Below are 21531 nucleotides of genomic sequence, written 5' to 3'. Positions count from 1 at the left end.
TGCATTAATAGGCTCAGATTCTTTACCCTTCTTACGTTCGTGCTCTTCTCTGTGTAAACTTATAGTGCCCTCCCACGTGGCTTGTTTTGGCCAATGGGACATGAGCAAACCTGCCGCCAGCAGAGGCCTGAAAAGCCCTTTTGTGACTAGGCTTGCCTCATTCCTGTACCTCTTCCTCTGCCCTGAGACCTGCTCAGACTAGCCTGTTGGAGGATGAGAGGAGCCAGACCATCCAGCCGTGCCCACTGAAGCCAGGCTAGATCCGCAAAAAGCCAGCAAATTCCCGTGATTCTGAGCAAGCACAGTCCAGCCAATTCTCAGACTCATGGGCTAGATAAATGTTTGCTGTTGCGTTACTCTAATTGTTTGTGGGTTTCGTTACATGGCATACTTATAGATAACTGACACAACAGAGTTACCCCTCAATCATTTTCCGCCTGGATAATAAAAAACTCCAGGGAAGATACCTGACCTTCTCCATTTAGTGAAATTCCACCACACAATGACTATGCTCACCAACATGTATTATCTAGGACAGCGGTCCCCAACATTTTTGGCACCAGGGACCGGTTTTGTTGGAAGACAATTTTTCCACGAAATGGGGCGGGGAGGCGGAAGGGGGCGCGGGGAGGATGGTTCAGGTGGTAATGCAAGCGATGGGGGGCGATGGGGGGCGATGGGGAGCAGCAAATGAAGCCTCACTCACTCACCGGCCCCTCACCTCCTGCTGTGTGGCCCGGTTCCTAACAGGCCACGGCCCGGGGGTTAGGGACCCCTGATCTAGGACGTCTGGGTTACTGATAACCAAGAATGAAAATTAGGGTGAAGACAGCATTTCATGTACTGTCCCCATCCCTTTCAACCTACGGGGGTTCTTTCTCTGTTTGCATTCTTCCTTTACCAAGATTCATCAGTCTCTGAAAATGTATCATTAAGCAGGCAATGAACACAACCCAGAATACCAAGAACAGAGAAAACGCATTTGTGAAAAAGGACTTACTGTTTCTTTATGGCAAATCCAGAATCTAAAAAGTCCAACCTATTGGTTGTGTGAAAGCATCACTAGTAAGAGAAAGGTGTCATAACTGATACAGGACCACGTAAAAATAGATTAAGGGTAAAGTTGCCATCTCTAGCATACATTCCTGAGCAAAGATGGTGCCATTTTCACATTTAACACCTGGCAAAGTAAAATGGGAAGCTTATTTTTCTGTAGGTGTAAAATTAACCTTTCAATAAAACTAAAAGCTATCTTGAACATCTTTAGCTAAGTTTAAAATAGAGTAATTATGAAACTGTAAGTCTGCCAAAATTCCTCATCAAAAAAACGATTGGAAATGAAATATGTTTTCCTTTGTGACTTGCAACCCAGTGTGACTTAATTTTCATATGTTTCCCCCGCAGTCATTTCTGATAAAGGAATTTCTTTGCCTATGCCTCCCTCCCTCCAGAAGCCTTTTGTCAATGAGAGATTCAGGTATTCGCTACATACCATCAGAAATTTTTTTTTTTTACTTTAAAGATGATAGACACCCATAATTTTTTTAAGATGAAAAAACTCACGTAGTCCTCAAGGCACACTCAAATCCTCTGTGCTAATCAACACAGCAGGAAAAAAGACCTCCACGGTAATAGATTTTTAATATCCTCAAGGTCTATAGGCTAAATGTTCGATATTCTGAGGAGAGTTTGTTTTCCGAGTAGTATTAACTTGCCAATTTCCTCCTTTAAAGCAAATTGCCACCAGGTTGTGAGGATTTTGTCTTCTCTGATGGGCATCGCCTCAAAACACTAACCTTTCCCTAATTTTATTTACTATGGTAGGGAAAATCAAGGGATGATTTTAAAAAGCAAGGAAAAGGTTCTAGCACGTTGTAGAACGTTGAGTGTAACATTCACTCAATGAATGTTAGTGGTTATTTTAATTATTGGTGTTATTGTTTTGTTATTACTATTATTATTATTGGCAATGCTGTCATGGCTACTGTTAGTATGTATCATGTAATTTCAGTACCTACAACGATCAGTGAATCCTCATCGCAACTCCATGACATGATTCTTACAAGCTCCATTCTGCAGATGTGAACTCGAAGGCACACAGAGGTTGTGGGAATAGCCTAAGGTCATTTAACTGACAGTGGCAGAGATAGAATTGGAATCCAGTTCGTTTTGACTCCAGTTCTGTTTGACCCCAACCATCACGGTATTTCTGCTACATCATGTTGCTTTCTTATGAAGACCTAGACATCTTCTCTCTGCTACAGCGGGTCAGTAGCCAGCTATTTGGAGATCAGTACACATTAGAATGACTCACTTATCTCTTTGTATGAATTCTCAGCACTTGTTTTCAGACTTCTGGTGACAGTCATCCAAATCCATCCCCAAAAAAGCAGCCTGGAATACTAAACAGAGAACTGGACCAGAAATGATAGCATTTAGCTGTCATCTCTGCCACTCACTAGCTGTGTGACCCAAGTCTCTCTCCAGCCCCAATTTTCTCATAGTAAAATAAACAGGTTGAATCTTTCCAGCCCTCCCAAATCGGTGATGCTGTAATTTAAAAATTCTGAATCCTTCTCCTCAGCTATCAATAAGGCATTACATTTTCCTTAAGAAAACGTAGAAGTGTTCAACACATTTAGAAAGTTTTGCCTTCAAAATATAAAACTACATTTCAGGACAACTTTGGATAGTTGGAAAAGAAACCGAAATAAAACAGTTGATTCCCATAAAACACTGATTTTTTTTAACGTCAGTCTTAAAAGGTAAAACTATAGAGATGTTAAAAAGAGCAGAGGTTGGGGAAAGGGAAGAGTGACTAGGCAGAGCATGGAAGAGAAGACCACTGGGGCAGAGAAACAATTGTGTATGATACTGTAGTGGTGGATACATGTCATTATACGTTTGTCAAACCCATGGAATGTACAACACCAAGAGTGAGCTCTAATGTAAACACTGGACTTTGGGTCATAAGGATGTGTTAATGCAGGTTCCTCAATTGTAGTAAATGTTCCACTCTGGTGGGGGTGCTGAGAGTGGAGGAGGCTCTGCACGTGTGGGAAATCTCTTTCCCTTTTGCTCAATTTTGCTGTAAACCTAAACTGCACTAAAATATAGTCAATTTATTTTAATGCAGGTCTCTATTTTAAAGTCTACATCGATTGTCATTAACTTTGGAGGGTCATGGAATCCCTTTGATAATCTCATGAAGGCTATAGGTCGTTTCCCTCAAAGCCAATGCTCAGACCCTCTGGTCCAGATTTACAATTTATAAGCTAGGAGATAACACTCCATTAACTCTAGAACCCCCTAGAGCTAGAAGAGCACCACAGAACTGGGAGAATGCAAAGGGAGGAAAGAAATTACAGTTATGAGGCTCCCTCATTACTCAGAAATCAATTCTGAGTACTTCTGAAAGAATAGCAAAAGTCTATGGGGGGGAAACCAGGATCCTGTTTACAATAATTCGATTTACATGTAATTTTTCTGAAAGAGTCTGGTCATATACTGTAAGATTCAACTGTGTTATGTTCTAGAACTAGGATATAGTTATTTATTTTACAGAGAGGTTAAGAACTTGTCCAAAACGGCATGGTGAGGCAAACAAAGAACTGAAATCCAAATACGTGGGTTTTTTATTTCCTAGTCTTGCCTCAGAACAACTGTCTAAAGAATGTATTTGTCTGCCAAGGAAATAAGCTGGTTTGAAGTAGTGTGGGTTTCACCCAGTGATATGCTGTCAAATGTTTAACAACCAGCTCTGGGGGAGAAAAAAAAGAGTGTGTGAATGTGTGTGTTTGTAAGTGTGTATGTGAATATATATCCACATAAATACATAAGTTTATTAAAAATTTTACTGATATAAAAGATGTATAGAATACATTTTATAAATAATAACAAAATATACAATCTCTTTATTGTAAATTCCCATATAGACAATTGATTCTTTTTTTTTTAAATGATAAACCTAATTTTTTTTCTTTTTTTTGGCTGCATTGGGTCTCTGTTGCTGCGCGCAGGCTTTTCTCTAGTTGTGGCAAGTGGGGGTTACTCTTCATTGCGGTGCGCGGGCTTCTCATTGTGGTGGCTTCTCTTGTTGTGGAGCACGGGCTCTAGGCGTGCGGGCTTCAGTAGTTGGGGCACGCAGGTTCAGTAGTTGTGGCTCATGAGCTCTAGAGGACAGGCTCAGTAGTTGTGGCGCACGGGCTTAGTTGCTCTGCAGCATGTGGGATCTTCCCGGACCAGGGCTCGAACCCGTGTCCCCTGCATTGGCAGGAGGATTCTTAACCACTGCGCCACCAGGGAAGCCCTACAATTGATTCTTATGGAATGCTTTAATTGATTTTTGCCAAGCTCTCCTTTCCATAGCCATTGCAATTGACAAATGAAGGTAGTTCCAACATGAATGTTACTTGATGTTTTCCTTTGTTTCACTTCCATCTTACTCTTTAACAATGTCTAGAGCTTCACTAGTTCATCAGTGAAGGGCATGACTTCTTTGTTGAACTGGATAATAGTTACTGATTTCTAGAAGAATATTTCCACAGTTTTTGTGGTACTCACAATAATAGCTGCAGATACACCAGATGTAAGTTTAATCTGCATTGATAACATTTTCTCTATCACTTTCTTAAGTCTAGATAATCAAAAAATTAATGAATCAAGCCCTGATATGTAGTATTTGCCTATTTCCCTGGTGTAAATACTCCCACCACTGTCAACTTTAAGCTATCAACATAATGACACTAAGTTGGGAAGAGAGTTGCAGTAGCACACCATTATATATACAGAATTTCCCCCATGCACATCCAACAGATGTAAATAACATCAAGAGTATAGATAATAGTAACATAATAGTAACATAATTAAGAAGTTCTGAGTTTTGAGTATTTACTAATTTTGTTTTTAATATAATTTATGTAACTAAGTATATATAATTTTATTTTTAATGATAGTTATTAATAATCAGGTCATAGAATTCCTGAAAATTCCCTTGAAGTATTCAAACCAAGCCTGGAGGACCCACTGTACAGGGATGCTGTGCAAGGGATGGGTTCCTCTCTTGGATGACAGAAAATAGTAATTACGTCTGCCATCCCTTCCAAGTCTAATGTTCCTTGGTTTATGCTGGCAAATTATCTTTGACAAAGGAGGCAAGAATATATAATGGAGAAAAAGACAGCCTCTTCAATAAGTGGTGCTGGGAAAACTGGACAGCTACATGTAAAAGAATGGAATTAGAACACTTCCTAACACCATACACAAAAATAAACTCAAAATGGATTAAAGACCTAAATGTAAGGCCAGACACTATAAAACTCTTAGAGGAAAACATAGGCAGAACACCCTATGACATAGATCACAGCAAGATCCTTTTTGACCCACCTCCTAGAGAAATGGAAATAAAAACAAAAATAAACAAATGGGACCTAATGAAACTTAAGTTTCATTAGGAGTTGTTCAGAAGCAGAGCAAACATGCAAAGGCCAAAATTTTAGTTAGCATCATGTTTACAAAACTGCCATCTTTATCCAAACTGCATTTTTTTTTTTTTTAGTAAAAGGCAAAAGATTTATTTGATCTGAAGAGAAACCAGAGTATCAAACTCCATTTTTAAAATGACAGTTTTCCATTGCATTTCAAAAGGAACATCAACCCAGGAAACCTCTTGGCTCAGTGCCTAAGCTTCCAAATTCACAACATATATAAATGCTCAGCTTGTAACTTGTGAAGTTTTCCAGAAAATTTAGGGTTTGGACCAAAAACTGAGAGAGATCATCAGTGGCTTTCTCAGCCATGTCTTCTGGCTGAGGGGGAGTATTTGGTGATGTTTTGGTTAAGGAACAATTAAGCCAACCTAACAAGGATGGGTACTTTGAAAAAAAGACCTGTGGAAATTAGAAGGAGGATTCTCCCAAAGTAGAATTCCATCTTGTGAAGGGAAAAAAAAAGCAAGCTTAATGGGCTTCCCTGGTGGCGCAGTGGTTGAGAATCTGCCTGCCAATGCAGGGGACACGGGTTTGAGCCCTGGTCTGGGAAGATCCCACATGCCGCGGAGCAACTAGGCCCGTGAGCCATAATTACTGAGCCTGCGTGTCTGGAGCCTGTGCTCCGCAACAAGAGAGGCCGCGATAGTGAGAGGCCCGCGCACCGCGATGAAGAGTGGCCCCCACTTGCCGCAACTAGAGAAAACCCTTGCACAGAAACGAAGACCCAACACAGCCAAAAATAAATAAATAAATAAAATTAAAAAAAAAAAAAAGTATTCTTTTTTAAAAAAAAAAAAAAAGCTTACTGTGTCCATCCTCTGCTAACGGTGAAGGTTTACAATCTCAAGAGGGTGGGGAAAGGAGGAGCTGATCTATCACTCCCAGTGCCAGGAGAATCAGCCATCATCACACTTCTAGGCAGACTTATCTTTAAGGAAATCAGCGTGATTTTTAGCCTCTGATTCATTTCCCCAGCTAAATAGGAAGTAAATTATATTGTGCTCATGACAAGAAGGAGAAAATGATGGCCGGCAAAAACTAATGAAGGACTTGCCCAAATGCCTTCCAGCAAGACAGCAGAGAAGGCCAGACTCCTCTCTGCTGTGTCCCAGCTCCTTTTGCAGAATCTACCAACACTAACTACACTGTGGCCATGAAATGGCTCCATCTCCTTGGGGAAAAAATCTCCCTGGAGATGCACCACCTGGTGCTCACCTGGATGAAATTTCCAGCAGTTGGCACTTGCTCAAAGAGTTGGCCAGAACCAATTGGCCCCAAGCTAGAAGCGTAATGGATCACATCAGGAGGTTCATCCAGGTCATGACACAAGAGTTTTGCAACTCCTGTATCTTTTGCAATCATCTCTTTGCCTGTGTACCTGTTTTATTTTGTAAGGAGAAAAAACACTTTAGGTGGATAATCTTAAAAGGTAGTGCTTTTCCCACATAAATATCCACTAGTTTGGGTAATGCACACGTGTGACAGCCCTGCTTATCCTGGGACAGACAGTTCAGCTGTGGAGCCTCGTCTGGGAGCCATTTCCCAAAGGGTGCTATGAATTTGGTCTGACTTTGTTCCTTTTCTGGGAGTATATCCTTTCTACACCCCGCTGGGTACTTGTTTGGAAGTCTATCAAGGACATCACTTCAATAGAGCAGACGTAGGTGGGAATCAGATAATTCTCAGAGATTGTTCCAATCTACAGCATCTGCATGGTGTGGTCAAGAGGGACAATCTTAACCTAGTGGTCATAGTGGACTTACTTCCATCTCTGTATAGTCACGCATTTCTTCACTGGGGTCCCTCTGCCCCAAATGCTCACCTTTAAGCCTCCAACCTCTAAATTCTAGTCATTCTTCAAAGACTCACATAGATCTCACCCCTTGAGGAAGCTCCCCTGAATACTCTAGTCCCACGTGTTCTTCTTTTAATGTAAAATCATCTTGTATTTTTTACTGTCTTTTTACATGTATTTATCATATCATCCTGACAAGATACAACCTCCTTACAGCAAAGGAGCACAGCAAATACTCCTGTCACCTCCAGGGGCTATAGTACTGGGGTCAGCATGTAGCAGGTGTTTGGTTAATTAACTCTAATCCCGGGGAAGCGGGGTGGAGAAGAAGGAGAAAGAAAAGGAAAAGGAAGGTATCATTTACTGTGTCTGCCAACTGCTATACAGAACAGATTCCAAGCATTGTATTTGATCCTTAAACCAGTGCTATGAGGTAGATGCAGTTATCATCTCGATTCCAAAGGCAGAGTAAGTGGGGCCCAAACAAAACCACATGGCTTGTAATTAGCAGAAGCTAGGTTTTAGTTCTCATTAGATAATCAGGAATAAAGCTTAGGAAACAGGGCATGGGGTGGGGTGGGACAGCCGTCCTATGTGTAGCTGAGAGATTGGTTGGAGGCGGGGGGAGGGGAGACACAGAAAAGTGACAGAAAGGTAGGTTTGGAGACTTAGCTTCAAATAATAAAAATAGCCATACTGACAGAAATACAACCCCATAATCCCTTATCCAAATTCCAAAATCCAAAAGCCCAGAACTCAGGATTTTCTCATAACTTATTGAGATCATCAAAGCCTGACCTAACCTGACCTGCCAGATCTTTTTTTGTCCCACTTAGTGTGACTGTTTCTATGTACCACTGCAGTGCTATTCATTGATTTGAATAGGGGGTACTTGCAAAATATATGATAGACACACATTACCTTTCTAAAATTCAAAAAAATCTTTATCTTGAAACATAGCCAGTGCCAAAGTTTCCAAATCAGGGATTATGAAACTGTGATAAATAACATTTATGAAATTCACACCACATGCTCAGCACTGTGCTGAGAATGTTTTTATAAATTATCCCATTTATTCTTCACAACCACCCTAAAGAGTACGTATTACTGTTATCCCGTTTTATAAAGAAAGAAACTGAAGATCAAAGGGTTTCAGTAAATTACCCAAGATCACAGAGCTCATGTGTGATAGAACCAGGATGCCAAGCCAGGTCTGTGACTCCAAAACTTAAGCTATCAACAACTTACTGTCAGATCCAGGAAACGCAGATTTCAACAGGTCATTTCTGAGGACCAGAATATGAGATTAAACAAGAGTCATTGTGATCGCCAACCACATATCCAGTTGAGCCAATAAACATAGCAACGCCTCTGCTTTCCACTCACTTCAAATTTTTAACCCTGACCACCCATCTCAGCTCACCTAATCAGATATTGATCACAGGAAGGTGCATTGTCATTAATGCCGTGGATATAGACAGTCAGTCACTGGAATGGCCGCACACCGCTGGTCATGGTCACAAGCCTTAACGGGGAAGGACTGAGCACATGCAAACCCAGCTTTCTCCACATCAAGGCAAGAAGCAGTAACCACGGTCCCACGCTCCGTAATCAAACAGCACATCTTGCTGCAAACTGGCCCAGGCTGTCACTCTCAAAATTATTATATAGTGATGGAAAAAATAAAGTGTGAATTATGCCCTACTCATTAGAATTAAGAATCTGACTCAAAATGTAGACACAGAATACCTTCATTAATCATATTCTATTAGCAAGTAGCAAAACAAAAAAAAGGTTTTTGGCTTAGGGGAACAGGGAAGACTTTCTAGAAGGGGTGGTCCTTATTTTAGGCCTTAAAGGATATGTAGGATAAGGAAATGGCAAGTAGAGATCATTCCCAGCAGAGAGAACATCATACATGAAAACACAGTAATGAGGTCATAACTCATCAGACTTCCTTCCACCCAATCCATCCATCCATTCATTCAATTTCAACAAGCATTTGTGCAGTGCCAGCTATGTGTCAGAAACTGCCTTGAGCACCGTATGAACCACAATTAAATCCCTGCCTTTATGGAATTAACAATCTGGGCTGAGAGGCCAACACTAAACAAGTGTAAACAAGAAAAGAAATTCAAATCGTCATATTATTAAGGAAATGAAAACTGTGACGTGATTAAAAATAATGTCTAAGGGTGAGGTTCTGAAAAATGCAAGGACAGAGGTCCCAAGGCAGTCGGCTTAGTCATTTGGCTGCCGACTAATGTAATGGACCAGGGGAGACAAGGAACAGGATGAGGTTGGAGAGAAGAGGCAGTGGCCAGAGAAAACACAGTCTTGGGGATGAGGTAAGAAGTCTGGATTGCATTCCAAGTGCAAAGAAAATTACAGGAGAATTTTACATAGATCCAATTTGGCTTTTAAACAAACTCATTCTAGCTGCTATGCTCAGAGTATTGGAGGGGGGAAGTGGGAAGGCAGAAGCCCAGTTAAGAGATCTATGCAGTAATTCGGGTTAGAGGGGATGATGGCTGCCTTCACTGGGATGCCCCCCCCCAGGAGCAGAACCTGGGATGAGCATTTGAGTGCAAGTAGTTCATGTGGGAGGAGAGCCAGGGCACTGTGGCATGTGAGAAGTGAGACAGTAAAGCAAAGGCTGCTGATAAAAAATGCATTCATTATCAGACAAGTTATTGCTCTGAGCAACTAGAGCTTAATACCCCTGGGGAATTCTGGAAGCCAGCGCAAAACACGCACTCAGAATCGTCCCTCCAAGGGCAAGGAGCTGGAGTATTTATACACCAATTCTCTTCAGTGATTGGTTGAGAGCTTGTGGGGCTGGGTAGTATTTTCCCAACATTTCTAACCTGCTCTTTGTGGAGAAGGGGCAGGGCAGATGTCAGACCCCAAATCATCGCTCAAGCAAAGAAACACAGATACTTACTGGCAGTTGGAAGTCAGACCACCAAAATGCTAAGACCTGAAGAGACACAGACAGCACCTGCTACAATGGCTTAAACCTACAGATGTGCTAAAGATGAGCACCTTTCTTCTCTGCTCAGCCCCGGAAGAAGCCTTACATTTCACATAATCTGATCCACACCCCACCCCAGCCTCAGCCACAGCTGATTGGACAAGAAGTGAATGACTGACTCTAGAAAGTCCAAACCGATTCTCTCTCACAAAAACTTGAACGTGGAGCAGAGAGAAGAATGATCTAGGTCTGAAAAGATGAACTAGAAGGTCAGTAGAGTGGAAGAGCTAAGGTCCTCATTCTGTAGCAGCCATGAAGAGCCACAGGTTAGCTCATGAGTGGACAAAAAACTAGGTTTTGCCAAAAGTTATGCAACAGATGCATGTTAAGCATCTACCATTTGCTTCTTGTAGGGGTTCTGAAAATGAAGACAATCTGGTATCTACCCTCAAGGAACTCAGTCTTGCAGAGGAGACATAATATAGATGATAAGAGTAGGAAATTAGAGAATTTGAACAATCTCAACCTACCTTTGTCAACTGCAAAGTAAGCATTCCATGGGTCTAGTTCAAAGGTTAAGTCTCCCAAGTAATCTTCATCGGTTGCCTGGCATATTCCAACCGTTTCCCCGGTTGGAATTTCCTCATCCAGTGTGATGTCGACTTTATTGTGCAGAGTTTGAGTTTACAGAGGTAACACTCAAAATAGCATTTTCCATATTGAATAATCTTGTTTTAAAAGAGAAGACAATTAGAGTGGCATTTGTTTGGTGTGTATTGCTCTCCACCTCTTATGGTGGTGGAGGGGTAGGGGCTACAGGTAGTAATGATGAAAGTGGAAACTATGGACCATGGTATTAACCCATTTACTGAGCATTTGCCTAGAGTCTAGACACAACGTTAACCACTTTTCATGTGTTTTCTCATTTATTCCTCACAGCAGCCCCAAGAAGTCGGTACCATTTTACAGATGTGGAAAGAGATTTTAAGAAATTAAGTAACTCTAAGAAGTAAATACCAAGGTGGCTAAGAGAGGATTTGACCCCTAGCGTATCTGGCTCTAGAGACTGTATGCTTAACCATTGTGCTCTTAGCCCTATATTGTAAGAACCAGTTTCTTAAAAATGCTGTCCCCTCAGTATGGTTTTATAGACTCCCTGGTGATAATTATCTCCAGAATTTTTCTTGAGGGCAGTAAGAGAGAATCCAGCCCATCAGATACTAAGAACATATTGCACTAATAACACCTAATTCTGTTGCAATTTCAATATATTTTATACTTTAAAAAACTACTTTGCTTTCAGTTATTAAGAAAGCCTTTTCTTTGGAATCTGAAGAGATTGTTTACATCTGACTTGTTTATTTTCCTTCTCAGCAAAAAAAAAAAGAAAAAAAGAAACCATTTCATTCTAATGGAAATTTCACTAATGAATTTCAGAGACTACATCTTCATATTCAATTTTCAAGGCCAAATTAGAAGAATACGTTTTATTGCCTTACCTGCAGGTAAGAATGGGGTCCTTATTGTTGACATTGATGAGGAAAATCTTTAGATTCCCAGCAGTAAAAGTCCTCCAGGATCAATCACTTTAATAACTAGTGAGAAACTGAAAGGGCAGCCACAGGAAAGACAGCTAAGATTTTATAGTAACTGACAGACTTTCACAGAAATAGAATCTATTGGGCTTTAACTGACCAGTGAAAACAATTGATTCATTTAGTTAAAATGTCAGTCAAACAAGTTGTTTTAACACTTGGAAATGGCTAACACTTTGTTAGGAACCATATTAGTCAAATCCATTGAAAAGACGGGCAGAAACTTAGAAAAGTCTGTTAATCCCCATCAATCATACAAAATCGAAGGGAATTCCTTAGAGTGGTAGAGCAAACAAAGCTATGGAGATATTTATGGGTTTGAAGAATCAAAGTACGGAATATATCCTGATGGAAAGATGAATGTTCATACCGATAAACTGTGTCCTAGAGTCACCAATGGTCCCAATTTGCCCAGGACTATCCAGTCTAGCACTGAAAGTCCCATACACATCAGAGAAACTTCCCAGGCAAACCAGGACGGTTGGTCACCTTTCCAGAAAAAAAAAAATCTATTTTAACTTGAAATATACTGACAATCGAGACCAGAATGAATGTTTTCCTTCTATTTATCTTAAAAATCAAATCAGTTCTCAATTTTCCTCTTATTTTAAAATCTCTCTTACAAAAAGATGATTATTTAGGAGACAACTCTTGACAAAAATCATAAAGCCAATCCACTTTTAAGAATAAAGACGTTTCTTTAATAATTCTGGGGTCTTAACCACAAGACGAGAAGGAATAAGGTGTGGGCAGGATTACGTTTGGTCTAGCTGGATGCTGAAGAGCAGACTGCAAAGGGATAAGGAAGAAATGAGCCTTGCTAACTCTTTCGTATGGATTTGAACAAGTGCTTTCACGGCCCCTGTATCTCCTTTAAAGAGAGGGAATTGATAAGATTCCCTTGCCAATGAGGCATTCCAAAATTTCCTTTCCTCTCATTTATAGGTCTGCTCAGTGACCCTGGAAACTCTGGAGTTAGGAAAATTAAGGCGTAGTGTGCTCTCTGTAAAGTTTTAGTGAAAATCCACTGCAAAATTTTAGCCAAAGAATTATTTATTCAAATTCTTCAAACAGAGCTTCAGTCTTTCAGTGCCAGCTCCTCTGATTTCAAAGATGCTGAAAAAAAGGAAAGCTTTAGTTTTCACTTATCAAGAAAAAAGTTAATTTCTTAAACTCTCATTAATAAGTTTTACTCCAATTTGTTAACAAATTTAAGATTTGTAAATATCTTGAATACACATAATCATTTTTCCATGATTATGCCAGGCCAACAAAAGAAAAAAAGGAAACTGTTACAGACATTATCCATTATTCCCAGAGCTATTTATGCGATCAGATAAACATGGGGGCAGAGGATTTTGAGCGTAAGGGGAAATGGATAAAGATTTTGGCAATTTCTACCTCCCAAATATATAATGATAATACAAATTCAGGAGTGTTCTTCTCCTGCTGACTTCAGTCACATCCCATTTTTGAACCCTCAATCTGTTTTACTGAAGATGCTAAGACAGGATATATCCCATCCTCGACTTTCATAATCAGGAAGAATGTCGTTAAGAGATTCAGGAGCAAGCTGATTGGAATGGTTTAAAGGTCCATTTCGTTTTCCTGTAGAGCACGTTGATGCAGAACATGAGACTGAAAAGGGTGGTCATAAAAAACATTATAAAAATAGAAATAATAACTATGAACCAATCCCCTTCGGCAGATATGGAGGAAATAAGGAGAAATTGTCAGTCCATTAACTTTTCAAAGCTGCTGGATTACATCGTAAATGAATTCTGGGTCCCAGCCATCTAGAGGGAAGTCCCCACCGCCTTCTATGGCAGGTCACAAACGCCATCACTGAAATCACCTTGATGCTTAGATCTGAAGAAAGTGGATGATTCAGAGAAAGGCCAAAATAGCCACATCTATACCTAAACCAGTAATTGTGCAATTACAGTTTAGATGATGATTTCATATCTAAGGCAATGCCAAAAGCATGCTCATTTGGGAGCACATTAAGGCCAGATGGGGTGAAATACTCTTGAAAAGGGAAATATGAACCAAAGGGCAGGCATTTTGAGTAAATGAAAAGCCAGTAGCAGTATTTACCTTCTAGCTTCGCTCTCAAAAATCAAAAACTGCTGATGTAGAAATTGTTCCAGTGCTGTTGATTGTGAAGCCAGAGCCCTCCGGGGAAAGGAAGTACTATTTACTGGACAGGAAAGAGAAAGGAAAATATTGCAGAGACATTGACATAGCTAGGTTACGCCCACCTCCAAGAACCAGGACTGAAATCTCTTTGTGCTCTGGGCCACCCCCCTCCCTCCCCCCCACCCCACGTGAGAAGATCCTCCTTAAATGTTTGCCAGTGACGATGATGATGATGAAATTGTACTCCATTCAACTGACTTCAAGCCAGATCATTTGCCCTTAAATATTAAAAATAGATTTTCCTAATACAATACATCCCCTATGTTATCTGAACATTTTTCACACTCCAACCAAAGCTAAAATTAAAAAGGAGTTACATTTAGAAAAACATGATGACTGTCTAATGAGAACTTAGAGATTATTTTGTGTTCATTTGGTGGTGCTGAAGGTACACTTTTTGTGTGGGGGGGCTTGGGGGACAGAGAGCTGTGGAAGGGGAAAACGGAAATATTTGGATGTCTGTTCATCTCATTTTATGTGTGTAGGTACAGACAATCCTTTATTAAGTTGTTTTTTTCTTTGACTTTCATTTATACTATCTTCTAGTTTTCTGTTAAATGCTTCAAATACATTGTCTTTTAATGATCACAACTCTACCATAGATACTGATATTATTCCCCATTTCACAGATAGGAATTCTGAGGCTTAGAAAATTCAAGTGGCTTGCCTCCAGTCTGAGAGCTGAGCTTTTCATAAGGCCTCTTTGCTCACCACACTGCATCCCCAAGAAAAATGCTTTCTTTGTTTTGTTTTGTTTTTGTTTTTTGCCAACGAGGGTAGGTGTGGTCAAGGTTTCTAGAATAGCTAAGAATCAAACGATTAGAAAAAGCTGGGGCAAAAAAAAATCCATGGGAGGATTAATATCAGGAGTTAATTATACCAAGCACTACTGGCTTAATAATTGTGTAGACCCAGAGATAATTTAATAGAGAAGACTAAACCCAGAAGGATTGCAAAGCTGCCTAAAAATCATTTGGAGACATTTGTGACCTTTTAATTTATTGATTTTCTGATGAATCACAGTGTTCTGATTAATTTAAATTCATACCATCCATTTCTACACATAAAAATAAGATGGAATTGAGTTCTGCTTTTTCTGTAGAACAATGCTGTAGAAATTAGCTTTCAGGAACTGCAGGAAAATCAATACTTACTTTTGGGCAAACAGAGGAATAATGATGTCCGTTTCATGGTGGAAGGACGAAGGATAGCTGGTAGTTACATTACTTGAGAGTGCTCAGAAGCACTGGTTATATGTAAAAATACATGATTATTTAAAGGACACCCGCATTTATGTGTGTAACCACTCAAGAACTGGCAGTTCTCAATTCAATTTCTACATTACAGAGTTGTCAACAATTGTTTGGGAACAACATATAGTGGGAAGCTGTATTTTTATGAGGTTTAATTTTTCATAAAATGAAATGGTCTTTAAAAAAAGTGATGGCACTTTTATGAACAACTCCTGCCATTGTTCGGAGAAGGTTGGAGCTGACGGAAGTTAGTCCAAGGGATGAGAAATTAACTCCCTGTGGGACCAGGCACCTTAGATTCGTTTTTCCCCATTTTATCTATAACAACACCATCAACTAGTGAAGAAGTATCTCAGCCATAAGAATAACAATGGCAGTCTCATCCAGGTTCAGAATTATGACAACATCTCATGGGGGGGAAGTATGGCAAGGGGAGCTTTATGTCCTTCTGGATGGACTTACCTTCAAAATCCAGTTTATTCCCTTCTCTGAAAGGCTTGTTCATGACTATTTGCTCTCAGAGAAGCTCAGGAATTAGAAATGTCAGAGCCCAAACTGCAGGCCAACCCCAGCAAAGAGAGTTAGGGCCTCCGTGCTTCAGGAGCAGTGACAGGATTCTTCTGGATTTTTCTGTGTTAATAAAAACAAATATGATGGCTACCCGTTACTGTGACCCAGATTCTGTGCTAAACATTTTTTCCTGAACTATCTCATTTAATCCTTAAGATGACGCTAACAGATTGGTACTCTCCTAAGCCCCATCTTACAGGTGAGGAAGCTGAGGCTTACAAAGGTCACGGAAATGGTCCAAGAACATATAACTTGTCAGTGGTTAAGCTGAACCTCAGACCCAGGTCTTTCTGACTCCAGAACCATTATGTTATACTGGCCATCTCATGGGAGACTGTCTCCACGGGGGAAAGGCAGTATATATTTCTATTTTTAAAACATTACATTTAAACTTGTTTTTAAATGTTTAGGGTGGGGATTAGAGAATCTACGTAGGTGAAGACAGAGTGACAGTAACTCAATGTTACTGTTTACAGAGGACAGTAAGGGAGGGAAAGGAAGAGAAGGCAAGGGAAGACTAAGATGAAGCCCAGAAAAACTTTTAACATTTGAAGGTCCAACAGAGGAGGATGAACCAGGAAAGAAAATAAGAGTAGGCAGAAAGATAAAAGAAAAACCCAGAGAGTTTATTGTGAAAGAAGAACCCTAACATTATCTACTATTATTGAGTACACTCTGTCAAGCACTATTCTAAGCCCTCTGCATGTAGGACCTTATTTAATCTTCATAACAGCCCCAAGGTAGATCCTATTATCAACCTCATTACACATAAACTGAGGCACAGAGTGGCTAAGGGATTTGCTGAAGTTCACAAAGCCAGAAAGTGGCAAAGCCTGAACTTTAACCTAGGCTGGCTGACATTAGAATCTGAACTCTTTGCTGAAATACTGTGTCGAACTTAGTAGTTTGTCCCAAGGTAATATTTTCTTGAAGGAAATTAGTACAGAAGTATGATCTAAATGTTTTCATAACAAGACATTCTGTGATGGTTTTAAAGCACAAATACCGGCTAATCACAGATCACCTACAAAACCTTTTTATAGGAGAGATACATTCTCAAGAAAATATTTTCAAACTATAAACAAGGATATGACTCTAGACTAAACATTAATTATGTTAGTATAACCTTGCATTTCAGTCCTATTAGAGCGCTCTGTTACGTTCACTTTATAAACAATAGGAATAGTTTGCTACCTATACACTTACACTGGAATATTAGAGCCCTCATTCTTTCTAGAACAAAGCCTTATTAACCATGTCTAACACATTGTCCCAGTGGCTAGCTAAAGTTACAGACCTTTGATGAAGTGCTGATCATGGTATCTTTGCTGGTTGAACCTAGACTCTGCCTCAGAATCCTTCTCTATCCATCAGAGAGGGTATGCAAGTTGAAACAGATTTGCCATCCCTGACCGAGCCAGATGTTCCCAGTGGACTTGCCCGGGTATTTATTATACACCTGGTAGCAGCTACAGCATCTGAAAAGCTAACTTTACAAACCATCTTGCAATGTTTCTCGGGCCTGTGTCTCAAGGACCACCTACACATTAAGAACCTTCATCCGCGAGTTAATTGTTAAAGCTGGGGCTCAGTGGGAATTCATTACACTGTTCTCTCTACTTTTATATATGGACGAAATTTCCATAAATGTTTATTAGATACGCAGACCTACTTGATTCAGAATACCTGGGGCAGGGAGGCCTGGGGATGTAAATTTTTAGCAGGCTGACAAGAGTGACTTTTAGGTACCCTAAAGTTGGTTCTTTTAGAGTGATTCTCAGCCTTGGCTGTACAGCAGGTTCACTTGGGGAACTTTAAACATGCCAATGTTCAGACCACATCCCAGATTAATGAAATCAGAATCTCTGGGCGGGGGCAGGGGGGTGTCACCTGGGCATCAGTATTTTTCGAAACTCTTTGGATATCTTCACGGTGCAGTCACGTCTGAGATCTATTGATACAGCACATCCTACCTCTTCTCACACATCAGTAGTCTATTTAGGTCCCACATTTTTCATGCACTGAAAGGTACAAAGGTATCCAAGGGGATCTGGGAAGAGCATGGATATTATCTCATACTGTCTCTAGAACGTCCTTTGTTACAGCAGCTGAAAACAATTGTTGGGCCAACTTGTACTAGAAAGCAGAGTTAGTTCCACACACACTCTTTCACAGGTTTCCACCAGATGGGTTATCTCTGCATGATTTAAAGAATGGTTTATATAGATGCTCCTAGAGTCCAGTGGCCTTAAATTTTAGCCTCTGTCTTAGGGGTTCCCCAGCAACTGATCCAGAGGTGAAAATTTCTGTGCAAGAGATTTATTCATTAAGTACTCCAGGAAGACTAAGGTGGAAGTTGGGGAAACAGGACAGAAAAGGGGAGGAAGCCAAGCAAATTGCTACCTCCAAAGCCCACAGAAGCAGTTTCAGCCTGACGCCACAGAGAAGCTGTGGAGGGGACCTCATGCCTCTGAATTTTCCCCACTCAAAGAAAAGGAGATGGGGCTTTCCTACCCTTGCACCCCTCATTCAGTGGTTAAGGGCTACCCCAGAGAGATGGAAATTCCCAGGTGCTTCCTGCCCTTGGAAGTGCAAGAAAAGTCCAAGGACCGTCCTCCTCTTGCTGAAGGAAGCAAAAACACATTGAAGTTGGCGGAAGGAAGCGGGGAGCATCACACAGAAAAGGTACAAAGGTATCCAGGGAGATCTGGGAAGAGTATGGATATTATCCCCTACAGTCTCTAAAACGTCCTCTGTTACAAGCAGCTGAAAACAATTGTTCGGCTGACTCAGGCTAGAGAGCAGAGATAGTTACCATATTAAGAAACCCATCACCTTCCACGGAACAGTTCACTGTCCCATATTCTTTGATAATTCTGATAGCAAGTAGGATTCATTTCAACTCTGAATTGATTGGTAAGGGCTACCCAGAGCATTTTACTGAGAAAGACCGTGAGCTCCGGTTGGAAAAGTGTCACGTTCGATTAGTGATGCCTGCCACGAGCAAATGAGAAGGCAATCGCAGTAGGTACTCTCAGAGAACTTTGATGTCTAAGACATTGCTAGATTGCCTGGGCAAGTTTTTAAAAACACTGATGCCTAGATCCCACCTCCAGCGATTCTGATTTAGTCTGAGGAGGGAAGCTGGCATCTGTGTTTTATTAAAGCATCCCAAGTGACTATATTATTGCCGCAAAGGTAAAGAACCACAGTAATATTCAGATAAATCGACATGCTGCTTCCCAGTTGTCCCAGGAAATGTTTTCAGGCATACTTTAAAAGAACGAAATAAATCCTCCAAAACCCAAATATTTTATTTATAATTCCTTTCTCAATCTCATAAAAATGTCTTTTCAAACATGAACAGCAGAACACTTTTGTTTGTTTTGTCTTTTCTTGAAACTTCAATACAATGTGGACTTTGAATAGGCTAGTCATGGCCAAATTCAGTTGCCTTGTATGAATAGACTTAAATTACTGATTTCTATTCACACATTCTTCAAATAATTACATTTTTTTAAAATTAATTAATTAATTTTTGGCTGTGTTGGGTCTTCATTGCTGCGCATGCTTCTCATTGTGGTGGCTTCTCTTGTTGCGGAGCACGGGTTCTAGGTGCGCAGGCTTCAGTAGTTGTGGCACGCAGGCTCAGTAGTTGTGGCTCGTGGGCTCTAGAGCGCAGGCTCAGTAGTTGTGGCACATGGGCTTAGCTGCTCCACAGCATGTGGGATCTTCCCGGACCAGGGCTCGAACCCGTGTCCCCTGCATTGGCAGGCGGACTCTCAACCACTGCGCCACCAGGGAAGCCCCAAATAATTACATTTTGATATGCATCTCTGAAAGACAATGGTCTTTACCTATTGAAAACATTGCTTGAATGTATATACTTGCAGTTTGTAAGGCAAAAAAATAACTTGTGTGATGTGAGTCAATGTAATTGTTTGTTACAAGATCATTTAGCAAGAGCATGACTGCTGGCTAAAGTATGTTGCAAACTTGCATGCCATCTTGTGGAGGATGGTGCAAGTGATGTAATTACAAAGTAAATACTCCCAAAAAATAGTTATTAAAAATATGACTGTGGTTTTCTCCAAATATCTGCCTTTCGTGTGGAGAATTAAAGATTTTTTTTTCTAGGTAATTAAAGCTTTTCTTAAAATCACTTTTCCCCCCAATTATATACTATTCTAAGCAAAATTGTTCTTTAGCTTGAATAACTCAGATAATTATCTCAATTCTCAATTTCATTTAGCTAGTATATGCCAAAACGATATATTTCATCACATACCAGAACTTGACAAGAATGTCATATTGTAGGATTTAACCCTTTCCCCCCTTTCTCTTGGTATCACAAAGAGGTGAAATTTTAAGGTGAGGTTAGGGTAGAAGACCAGGCCATTGGAGCAACTCAGAAATAAATCTTTTGGATACATACCCAGAAGTGAGATTGCTAAATCATGTGTAGTTTACTTTTAATTTTTTTTAAATTAATTAATTAATTTATTTATTTATTTATTTATTTATTTTGGCTGTGTTGGGTCTTCGTTTCTGTGCGAGGGCTTTCTCTAGTTGCGGCGAGCGGGGACCATTCTTCATCGCAGTGCGCGGGCCTCTCACTGTTGTGGCCTCTCTTGTTGCGGAGCACAGGCTCCAGACGCGCAGGCTCAGTAGTTGTGGCTCACGGGCCCAGTTGCTCCGCGGCATGTGGGATCTTCCCAGACCAGGGTCCGAACCCATGTCCCCTGCATTGGCAGGCAGGTCCTCAACCACCACACCACCAGGGAAGCCCTACTTTTAATTTTTTGAGGAACCTCCATACTGTGTTACATAGTGGCTGCACCATTGTGCATCCCCATCAACAGTGTACAAGCTTTCCAGTTTCTCCACATCCCTGCCAGTACTTGCTGTCTTTGTTTTTGTTTGTTTGGTTGTTGTTGTTGTTTTTTATAACAGCCATACTGACCCTTATAAGAAAACTCGTGTTTTTGATTTGCATTTCCCTGATGATTAGTGATATTGAGCATTTTTGGTTTTTTTAATTTATTTATTTTTGGCTGCGTTGGGTCTTCGTTGCTGCGTGCGGGCTTTCTCTAGTTGTGGCGAGTGAGGGCTACTCTTCTTTGCGGTACGCGGGCTTCTCATTGCGGTGGCTTCTCTTGTTGCAGAGCACGGGCTCTAGGGCACGTGGGCTTCAGTAGTTGTGGTGCACAGGCTCAGTAGTTGTGGCGCACGGGCTTAGTTGTTCTGCACCATGTGGGATCTTCCTGGACCAGGGCTCGAACCCATGTCCCCTGCATTGGCAGGCAGATTCTTAACTACTGCGCCACCAGGGAAGTCCTTGAGCATTTTTTGTATACTTTTGGCCACTGTATATCTTTGGAAAAATGTCTGTTCAAGTCCTTAGCCCATTTCTAAATTGGGTCATTAGGGGGTTTTTTGCTATTGAGTTGTAGGAATGCCCCCCACACACAAATGAAACTTAAAAAATTGAAAGTGTAGATGCTATCCAAAGGAAACATGGGCCTTTTCCCTAAAATGATTATATTTAAAAACAGGCCATTAAAACCAGAATTGTCACCCCAAATTATAAAGCAAAACTTACATATTCTGGTTTCTAACTCAATAGACTGATCTTTTTCTCCCTTTAATGTTTGCT

At 40.6% G+C, this 21531-nt stretch overlaps 1 pseudogene across 1 annotated transcript in view; it reads right to left on the bottom strand.

Annotated features, from left to right (window-relative positions):
• LOC309607379 (cadherin-related family member 3-like) overlaps positions 1 to 21531 on the bottom strand; it is a 45734-nt pseudogene that overhangs the window by 15828 nt on the left and 8375 nt on the right. Inside the window, exons 4-10 of the transcript in view lie at positions 13951 to 14046; positions 11758 to 11864; positions 10663 to 10986; positions 10309 to 10409; positions 8708 to 8929; positions 6631 to 6867; positions 722 to 797 (exon numbers count right to left, since the gene is read on the bottom strand). The product of the transcript in view is annotated as a cadherin-related family member 3-like (transcript). The remainder of the gene's footprint in view (positions 1 to 721; positions 798 to 6630; positions 6868 to 8707; positions 8930 to 10308; positions 10410 to 10662; positions 10987 to 11757; positions 11865 to 13950; positions 14047 to 21531) is intronic.

Source organism: Balaenoptera borealis (assembly GCF_965194805.1).
Source record: "Balaenoptera borealis genome assembly, chromosome: 12".
Classification (NCBI taxonomy): domain Eukaryota; kingdom Metazoa; phylum Chordata; class Mammalia; order Artiodactyla; family Balaenopteridae; genus Balaenoptera; species Balaenoptera borealis.
Note: the sequence above shows the minus strand (reverse complement) of the source record. Positions and strands in the feature narration are given on the sequence as shown.